Source organism: Ovis canadensis, chromosome 9 (assembly GCF_042477335.2).
Source record: "Ovis canadensis isolate MfBH-ARS-UI-01 breed Bighorn chromosome 9, ARS-UI_OviCan_v2, whole genome shotgun sequence".
Lineage (NCBI taxonomy): Eukaryota > Metazoa > Chordata > Mammalia > Artiodactyla > Bovidae > Ovis > Ovis canadensis.
In genome coordinates this window covers 15,085,561-15,097,066 of record NC_091253.1, presented here as the reverse complement: position 1 = coordinate 15,097,066, position 11,506 = coordinate 15,085,561, and positions in this window count along the sequence as shown.

Genomic DNA, 11,506 nt, shown 5'->3' with positions numbered 1-11,506 from the left:
AAGCACTGCTGGTGACTATGAAGTTTTTCAGGACACAAATTGGGAATTACAGAATCTGGTCAGATTGGAAATGTAACGGGCTTCTTCCTTTGGTAGCGCTAGCTCTTAGCAGACCAAATAAAGCTCTCCAGTGCCTTCGGTCTCAAATCCTTAGATATTCCCTTGTGGAATCTGTGGAAATGAACTGGAAGGATTGATGCTACTAGCTTGAGGACAAAAGTCACTTTTTCCTCACTGGCCAACCCTCTGAAACCTCTTTTGCTATTATATAACTGGTAAAGAATCCACCTGCAATGCAGGAGACCTGGGTTCGATCCTTGAATTGGGAAGATCCTCTGGAGAAGGGAAATGCTACCCACTCCAGTATTCTGGCCTGGAGAATTCCATGGACTGTGTAGTCCTTAAAGTCAGACACGACTGAGCAACTTTCACTTTCACTTTCAAACAACAAAGTGATTAGGGGCCCCAACTCTTTGCATGTAACTCTGTATCTGTGGTTCTGCATCTATGGATTCAACCTTTTGCAGATTGTGTAGTACTGTAGTATATAATTACCAAAAAAAAAAAATCATGATTATGTGCCCCTACACACTTCAAACTCCTGTTGTTCAAGGATCAACTCTATGTGTGTCTTTGATAAAAGCTATGACATCAGAATGATGGACATTTTCTAAGGAATGGATTGCTTTGCATAAAGTACAGGTAATACATGACCACAGGAAATTCATTGGCCTCAAATAGGAGAACATTAAATGGCTGAAAGATAAAAGGAAATATGTATACACACATTCACACAAATGCATTTTTATTGTTTTCTTAATTAACATTTTATTGAATTTTCTAATGGTCCAGTCTGGTTTTAATTTTTATTCATTATCTGGAACATATAGAAGGCAAGAATATTGGTATTAATCCAGCTTTAACTGCCCTTTTCACTCAAGCTCCTAATTTTAGCTTATAGGTAACTGTTTCTCAATCCTTCTCTCTACCCATAATCTCTTTCTTTTTTTTTGTATTACCGTTTCACAGCTACCTTTTTAAATAAGTGTATTGACACTGTGGGACACTTCAACGTCTCAATTTTTCATACATCGTGTCCCAAGTTCAGTGGAAGAACTACTGTGAAACTAATGATTCTTAACTTCTAGAGGCCCTCACTCTCATAAGTCACTTTCAAAGCCTTTGGAGGAGCCTTAGCAACAATTTTGTGACATTTGGGAAATTATTATTTCATAGCATTCTTTTCCCTTAAAAAGAATCCCTAGAATTATATTAAGCTTGTGTGCTGTGTGCTTAGTCGTTCAGTCATTCTGACTCTTTTTGACCCTGTGGGATTCTCCAGGCTAAGAATACTGGGATGGGTTGCCATGCCCTCCTCCAGAATATTAAGCTTCAGTTTTCTCATCCTGGATGTGCTTCTGCCCCACATGCATGCTTGTTTAATAAACCCATAGATATACTGAAGGAATGCAATATGAAAACTTATGTAAAGGTGGAACAAACATACTAAGAGCCCACAAGAAAAACACAATCACTATAAACCTAGTGTAAACTCACATTATAGAAGTATTATATCCTGATAAAGAAGGATTAAATAGCCTCACTCTTCTCTGTGCTTGGCAAACATTAAAGGGTCGGGTTCAATTCTAGTTTCTCCAACCTGAATAGCTTGGCTACCAAGTAGGGGTCCCAGGAGAGTGGACTGGACACATATGTTGCATTTAACTTATTGAATCAGAGTTACGTGGAATAGGGAGTAGGTGCTTTCTTCATTGCAAAAGACATGAGTCAGATCAACGGATGAAAATCAGATGAGTAGACACATTCAACAGTTGAAATGGGCTGCCTCAAGAAATAGTCTCAATGGTTTTACATGGTAGCTTTAAGAACTGTAGACTGTCTTATTTGTTCAAGTTTTTGCTTCCTGAAAGATTCCTTATCCCTGCCCACCATGTGACCTGCAGTGTCTCCATGTGGGTGTATACTTCCCTGATGCATGTTGAGTTTGGTCAATGATTGTGAGGGGGTGTGATGTACCTCAGTATTTCTGAAACTTTAATGTGTCTACAGGTAGATTGAAAATCCTGTTAAAAAGAAGGTTCATATTTATAGGTCTAGAGGGGGCCTGTATTCCTAACAAACTCCCAAGTGATGTTGCAACTGCTGGTCATCAGACCAAACTTTGAGTAGCAAGGTTTTATGCAGCATCTAAGCTTGAAGAGATATTATGAGTCTCCTGCAGTCTTTCTTCTTTTTCCCTCCTGGCCACAAAGCTAGCATGTCCTAAATTTGGGTACTTCCTCAGCCTCAGTCCTGCAATGAGAAGACATAAGAACCAGAGTCACAGCCACCTATCTTTGAGGATTTTTTTTGTCACTACAGAAACATTGACTAATGCAAGATTCATCCATGAGGGATCTCATAGAGGGCATTGTGGAAAGAGAGCGACTCTGGACTTAATTCCAAGTGTCTTTACAAATCTGTGTTCTAATCATCCACAGACTACAGTTTGAACATGTTCAAATCAGTAAAATTTAGTAAAATGCTGGAGTTGATTGGTATTTCTACTTCTCTCCTTGCTCCCATATGCAGGTGATGAATCTGATATTTGAAGGCCTCTAAGCACTCAGGTGAAAAACAAGAATTTCCCCACCTACCCTGTTGGTGGAAATGTAAATTCGTACAGCTACTGTGGAGAACAATATCGAGATTCCTTTAAAAACTAAAAATAGGGCTGCCATATGATCCAGCAATTCCACTTCTGGGCATATATCCAGAAAATATGAAAACTCTAATTCAGAAAGATGTATGTACTCTAATGTTCATAGCAGCACTGTTTACAATATCCAGGACATGAAAGAAACCTAGCTGTCTATCAACAAATGAATGGACAAAGAAGATACCTATACACTAAAAGAAGACACACAGAAACAATGGAATACTACTCAGCCATAAAAAATGATGAAATAACACCATTTGCAGCAACGTGGATGGACTTAGAGATCATCATACTAAGTGAAGTAAGTCAGAGAAAGACAGATATCATATGATATCACTTATATGTGGACTCTAAAAAAATGATACAAATTAACTTACGTACAAAAAAGAAACAGACTCACAGACATAGAAAACAAACTTATGGCCACCAAGGGAGAAAGGCAGGATAGGAAATAAGTTAGAAGATTGATATACACTATTACATATAAAATAGATAAGTAACGAAGGCTTACTGTATAGCGCAGAGAACTATATTTAATATCTTATAATAAGCTATAATGAAAAAGCATCCAAAAATTATATATATTCATTATATAATATATATAACTCAATTACAATTCTATACACGTAAAACTACAATATTGTAAATCAACTACTGTTGTTGTTGTGCAGTTGATAAGTCGTGTCTGACTCTTTGCAACCCCATGGACTGCAGCGTACCAGGCTTCTTTGTCCTTCACTATCTCTTGGAGTTTGCTCAAATTCATGTCCATGGAGTCAGTGATGGCATCCAACCATCTCATCCTGTGTCACCCTCTTCTTTTCTAGCCCTCAATCTTTCCCGGAAAGAGAAGTTCCTCACCCTGTGGCAAATCATGAAATGATCATTGTCACGTGAGTCTAGATTTTAGATAAGTATCATAGTTATGAGGTTGACATAGTGACTATGGCACTTTGCTGGTCCCAAGAGGCTCAGAAACAATTGCATTGAGTAAACATGAAAATAGGCTGAACAGAAGAAAGTACGTGATCCTCAAGGAAGCCTGAAAGGATACTGCCCATATTCAGCTCTTGTATACAAGCTGAGAGACACACTCATGAGATTACGACTTTGGCAACATGGAGGAAGAGGTGCTGCCAAACTCATAGCTAAACCATTGGATTAATGTTGCTTTATCTTAATTAAATGTTGTTTAAACTGAATTTAACTTATTATTATAACCCTGCACTAAGTGTTGCTGCCCTGTCTGTCCAGTATTTTCAGTAGTAGTAGAAAAGGAGACATGCCAGCCTAACAACATTCCATGAAATTAATTACAAGGGGAAATTTGCTAAATTGTGCTCTGATGTGAATGATTTTCCTATATTTGCTGGTTGGATTTTATGGTTAGTTTTTAAGTTGGTTGGAGCAATTGTAATACCTTTTCAAGAAAACAAATTCCTGAATGAAGCCTCTAAACAGAATCTACTGATTTAATATAAATATATTAATGAACAATTGATCTTGTTCATGACCACTAGCAAGTGATCACTTTGTCAGTCTTGACAATGGAATGTTCCATTTACAACCAAAAATGTATGTTTAATATTTCCTTTGTTACATATTACTAATTCTGGAATTTTGCAACATATCAATTACATATCTGGCTAATAATCCTGCTGAGGGATTATTGCCCATATGTCATAGAACCTGTAAATAATTACCCCTTCATCCTGAAGTATAATGATATGAATTTTTAAATGCTCTAGAAGACCTTATTTTTCAAGTGTTTGTGTAAATGGTTAAACTTCCTCCTGCAAAATGATTTTCACTTTACTGTGAACATAACCATACATGTAGTCTTAATGAGCAATTCATTTACATCGGTAGATGTAACTATCTGTTTCATTACCTGAAACAAATGTCAAATTTCTGGAGCAGGTTTCTCCCCCATGGCTAAAGATGTTTCTCATATATCATGTAATAAACTGAGAATGCCTGTGAGTACTTCAGTTCAGTTCATTCGCTCAGTCGTGTCTGACTCTTTGTGACCCCATGAATCGCAGCACACCAGGCCTCCCTGTCCATCACCAACTCCCGGAGTTCACTCAGACTCACGTCCATTGAGTCAGTGATGCCATCCAGCCATCTCATCCTCTGTCGTCTCCTTCTCCTCCTGCCCCCAATCTCTCCCAGCATCAGAGTCTTTTCCAATGAGTCAACTCTTCGCATGAGGTGGCTAAAGTACTGGAGTTTCAGCTTTAGCATCAGTCCTCCCAAAGAAATCCCAGGGCTGATCTCTTTCAGAATGGACTGGTTGGATCTCCTTGCAGTCCAAGGGACTCTCGAGAGTCTTCTCCAACACCACAGTTCAAAAGCATCAGTTGTTCGGCGCTCAGCCTTCTTCACAGTCCAACTCTCACATCCATAAATGACCACAGGAAGAATCATAGCCTTGAGTAGACGGAGCTTAGTCAGCAAAATAATATTTCTGCTTTTGAATATGCTGTCTAGGTTGGTCATAACTTTTTTTCCAAGGAGTAAGCGTCTTTTAATTTCATGGCTGCAGTCACCATCTTCAATGATTTTGGAGCCCCCAAAAATAAAGTCTGACACTGTTTCCACTGTTTTCCCATCTATTTCCCATAAAGTGATGGGACCGGATACCATGATCTTCATTTTCTGAATGTTGAGCTTTAAGTCAACTTTTTCACTCTCCTCTTTCACTTTCATCAAAAGGCTTTTTAGATCCTCTTCACTTTCTGCCATAAGGGTGGTGTCATCTGCATATCTGAGGTTATTGATATTTCTCCCAGCAATCTTGATTCCAGCTTGTGCTTCTTCCAGTCCAGCATTTCTCATGATGGACTCTGCATAAAAGTTAAATAAGCAGGGTGACAATATACAGCCTTGACGTACTCCTTTTCCTGTTTGAAACCAGTCTGTTGTTCCATGTCCAGTTCTAACTGTTGCTTCCTGACCTGCATACAGATTTCTCAAGAGGCAGGTCAGGTGGTCTAGTATTCTCATCTCTTTCAGAATTTTCCACAGTTTATTGTGATCCACCAGTCAAAGGCTTTGGCATAGTCAATAAAGCAGAAATAGATGTTTTTCTGGAACTCTCTTGCTTTTTCCATGATCCAGTGGATGTTGGCAATTTGATCTCTGGTTCCTCTGCCTTTTCTAAAACCAGCTTGAACATCAGGAAGTGCACGGTTCACGTATTGCTAAAGCCTGTCATGGAGAATTTAGAGTATTACTTTGCTAGCATGTGAGATGAGTGCAATTGTGTGGTAGTTTGAGCATTCTTTTGCATTGCCTTTCTTTGGGATTGGAATGAAAACTGACCTTTTCCAGTCCTGTGGCCACTGCTGAGTTTTCTAAATGTGCTGGCATATTGAGTGCAGCACTTTCACAGCATCATCTTTCAGTATTTGAAGTAGCTCTACTGGAATTCCATCACCTCCACTAGCTTTGTTCATAGTGATGCCTTCTAAGGTCCACTTGACTTCACATTCCAGGATGTCTGGCTCTAGATGAGTGATCACACCATCGTGATTATCCGGGTCATGAAGATCTTTTTTGTACAGTTCTTCTGTGTATTCTTGCCACCTCTTCTTAACATCTTCTGCTTCTGTTAGGTCCATACCATTTCTGTCCTTTATTGTGCCCATCTTTGCATGAAATGTTCCCGTGGTATCTCTAATTTTCTTGAAGAGATCTCTAGTCTTTCCCATTCTGTTGTTTTCCTCTATTTCTTTGCATTGATGGCTGAAGAAGGCTTTCTTATCTCTTGTTGCTATTCTTTGGAACTCTGCATTCAGATGCTTATATCTTTCCTTTTCTCCTTTGTTTTCCACCTCTTTTCTTTTCACAGCTATTTGTAAGGCCTCCCCAGACAGCCATTTTTCTTTTTTGCATTTCTTTTCTATGGGGATGGTCTTGATTCCGGTCTCCTGTACAATGTCACGAACCTCCATCCGTAGTTCATCAGGCACTCTATCTATCAGATCCAGTAGCAGTAACTATATGCAGGGAAATCAAACCTGGAGGGTTAGGACAGTGGTGATTAAACCAGAGTGGGACCTGTATCATTATGTAAGTGATATAGTTAGATCTAGACTTCATTGTCTTTTAATTTGTTTGTCTGTCTCCTTGGTTATTAGCACCCAGAGACTTAGTTGTACAGGAGCTTCTCAAAGGAAGAGGAAGGAGAACCTTGAGTTTTCTATGCATTCCTGGTAATGACTCATCATTTGACTTTGAACTAAGGTTCACACTAATAGAATCTTCTACTCTGTCAAGATTACTGCTTTATGGGAAAAATTATTTTTATTTACTTCTCTAGAGGGCTACAACTTTTAATTAATGCTTCTAAAGAGTATTTGACCTCCTTGAACATGTGCTAGCTTCTGCATAATGATCTCTATTTTTGGCTTGGTCATATTTTTTAAATTGCTTTTAAAATTGCTTTCCTGGCAGATAATACAATGATATTAGGTAAGTTACAATTAAAAGAAGACACTCATTTTTAATATTAAACTACATTATGCTGCACATAAGTTAAGGATGCGCTGTGACCTTCAGCAAAAATGAAATAGAAACCTAAGAATGCCAACCATTTGACAAGGAACTGTAACTATATCCTTGGCATTTCTGCAAAGCATGGCTCTCTGTGACCTGAATTTTATCATTACCAAACCAATAACAAACAACCAGATTCCAAAATATTTTTGGAATGCAAATAGCTACTACTGTTAAATAAAATCTCTCATGAGTTTTACTCTATAATTCAAGTATTAGTGCTTCTCTATAAGGATTTAAGAACAGAAATAACTTTTTTTTTTATCCCCCAATGCATGATATGGGCATTGTTTATGAAAATAATGTCTCCGTTTAAACCCATCCTTTTAAATGGTTGCTTTCTCTGTTATTATGCCTTCTCTATCTTTTTCATCACAAGGGCCACATCTGTCTCAAATAATTTTCTCTTTTATCTCTGGAACTCACGTTTATCTTCTTCACATTTTGTTTACTTAAGTAGTTTTTCCCTATCACTTCTTAAATATTATGGGAAACAACTACAAACATATTAAAAATGAGACGTACTTTCAGTTTTAATTCTAATAGTTATGTAAATAATTAAAAAATTAATAGAAAAATAATTCTCAATTGCCTATTTCAACTAGATTATACCTGTAATATACTAGTCCCACTCTGTTAGTTAAGTACGTGAGTGGTTTTCTTTATAGTTTTTTTGGGTTATGTGTAATTATGAAATACATACTAAATATGTAGAAAACACAGGTACAAAATAAGGGAGAAATATCATGCACTCACTTCCCCAGACTAGAAAATGTTAACATTCTACCGTAACCTACTAATCCAATATTATTGCTCCTTTCTGAGAAGTAGCCACAATTGTAAAGTTGTTATGGAGACTTCTCACATACCTGTGTATGTAGCTTTTCCATTGTGGTGGGAGAGCAAATTAGTCAAAATGGCATGTTCAGGCCCTCTCACCCCCATGTTTTGCAAATAATGACTATGTAACAGCTGAAATCACTTATAGCGCTGTGCATGCACATCAGAAGGTACTTGCTAGGTCACGAAGTACTCGCTCGGTCACGAGCTGCTTTGTGTGGTATGCCTATAAGAGCTTCATCAAAGAGCTCTGGTTGCTATGGCATTAGGGCCACATGGATCATGGAAAAAGCAAGAGAGTTTCAGAAAAACATCTATTTCTGCTTTATTGACTATGCCAAAGCCTTTGACTGTGTGGATTACAATAAACTGTGGAAAATTCTGAAAGAGATGAGAATACCAGACCACCTGACCTGTCTCTTGAGAAATCTGTATGCAGGTCAGGAAGCAACAGTTAGAACTGGACATAGAACATCTGACAGGTTCCAAATAGGAAAAGGAGTATGTCAAGGCTGTATACTGTCACCCTGCTTATTTAACTTATATGCAGAGTACATCATGAGAAACACTGGGCTGGAAGAAGCACAAGCTGGAATCAAGACTGCTGGGAGAAATATCAATAACCTCAGATATGCAGATGACACCACCCTTATGGCAGAAAGTGAAGAGGAGCTAAAAAGCCTCTTGATGAAAGTGAAATAGGAGAGTTGAAAGTGAAAGAGGCTTAAAGCTCAACATTCAGAAAACGAAGATCATGGCATCTGGTCCCATCACTTCATGGGAACAGTGGAAACAGTGTCAGACTTTATTTTTTTGGGCTCCAAAATCACTGAAGATGGTGACTGCAGCCATGAAATTAAAAGACACTTATTCCTTGGAAGAAAAGTTATGACCAACCTATATAGCATCTTCAAAATCAGAGACATTACTTTGCCAACAAAGGTCTGTCTAGTCAAGGCTATGGTTTTTCCAGTAATCATGTATGGATGTGAAAGTTGGACTGTGAAGAAAGTTGAGCACCGAAGAATTGGTGCTTTTGAACTGTGGTGTTGGAGAAGACTCTTGAGAGTCCCTTGGACTGCGAAGAGATCCAACCAATCCATTCTAAAGGAGATCAGTCCTGGGTGTTCTTTGGAAGGAATGATGGTAAAGCTGAAACTCCAGCACTCGATGGACAAGAGTTTGGGTGAATTCCTGGAGTTGGTGATGGACAGGGAGGCCTGGTGTGCTGCAATTCATGGGGTTGCAATGAGTTGGACACGACTGAGTGACTGAACTGAACTGAACTGAACTGAGAGTGGTATCATGGTTATGTTATGTGAGGCTATGTTATGGCTGTTTTATTGCTACATTATGGTTATGTTGTGGCTACTGCTATGGCTGCTGTGTCAGCCAGGAGAGAGGCTATGTTTTTGCTGCCATGCCAGCCAGAAGAAAATAAACAAGCCTGAAGTTTCCATGGCTCCTCAAATCTCCTTCCAGCCTCTTAGCTCGTGTCTTGTCTACCCTGGGTTCAGCGAACAGTACAGACAGTGTGAACAGCTGTGGGGCAATTGGTGTCACAAACAGGATGGTTAGTAATACACACATGCATGCATTTCCATAAACAAAACAGAGAAAAGATAGACAAAATATATACTCTGTGTATCAAATCCAGCCATGGCCTGTTATGTACGCCCATGAGTTAGAATAGTTTTATATTTTTAAAGGGTTGAAAAAAATTAGCATACATGCATCAAAGACTATATATATTCACTAAAATATTTACTGTTTGGCCCTTTACAGAAAAGTTTACTGATCTCTGATATAGAGTACTAGTTTGCATCTTTAAAATATATATATATACATGATATCATGTTAAAGATGGCTTCTGTGACTTCTGTTTTTTAAACTCATGTAGTTTTTGAAAATCATCAATATGGATATCTGTAGACATTTTATACTTTCAAGTTATTGCATAAATACTGAAAAAAGCCACAATTTATTGTGTAATGCCCCTGTGTACATTTTTTGTCTGCCCAATTTTTCATCATCAAAGATACATCTGGAAATATATGCCATCATACACATCTTCTTGTATATATGTGGGAGGTCTTCTGCATTGTGTGTTCCTGAAAGTGGAATTACAGATGATGAGATCTGCACATCTTCAGCTTTGCTCAACTGACAACTACTATTCAAAGTTACTTCATTTAAAGGACAAATCCATTTCCCATTGCATCAAAAAGAATAAAATACCTAGGCAGAAACCTACCTAGGGAAGTATTAGACCCATGGTCAGAAAACTATCAGATGCTGATGAAAGAAATTGAAGAGAATTTCCTGACAGTCCAGCAGTTAAGATTCCACAATTCCACTACCAGTGGCATAGGTTCAGTGTCTAGGTGAGGAACTAAGATCCTGCCAGCCATATGGTGGGCAAAAAAAAAAAAATTGAAGATGACACAAACAGATGGTAAGATGCACTGTTTTGGGGTTCAAAGAGTCAATATTGTTAGAATGACCATACTGTACAAGGGATCTACAAGTTCAATGCAAATCACCAATGGCACTTTTCACAGAAGTAGAACACAATTTTTTTTAATGTTTATGGAAACACAAAAGAACATGAACCACCAAAACAATCTTGAGAAAGAAGAATCAAGCTGGAGAAATCATGCTGTCCAACTTCAGACTATACTACAAAGCTACAGTGATCAAAACGTATGGTACTGGCACAAAAACAGACATATAGATCAGTTGAACAGGATAGAAAGTTCAGAAATAAACCCACACCTTGACCGACTAGTCTAAAACAAAGGAGGAGAGAATAGACAGTATCTCCAATAAGTGGTGCTGGGAAATCATGGCAATACATGTTAAAGAATGATAGTTAAGAATGAAATTAGAACATTATCTAACACCATATATAAAAATAAACTCAATATGCCTTAAAGACCTGAATACTATAAAATTCCTAGAGAAAAACGTTGCCAGAACACTCTTTGACACTGCACCAGTATTTTTTTTGGATCCATCTCCTAAAACAAAGGAAACAAAAGCAAAAGTAAACAAAGGGGCACCTAATTAAATGTAAAAGCTTTTTCACAGCAAAAGAAACCACTGACAAATGAAAATACAATCTGTTGAAAGGGAGAAGATATTTGCAAATGATATGATTAATAAATGGTTAACATTAAACATACATAAACAAACAACTCAGCAACAAGCAAACAAACAACCTGGGTATTTGAAAGTGGGCAGAAAAACTAAGGAGATATTTTTCCAACAAGCATAGGCAGATAGCCAACAGGCACATTAAAAGATGCTCAGCATCACCAATCATCAGAGAAATGAAAATCAAAACCACAGTGAGATACCACCTCACATCTCTCAGAATGACTA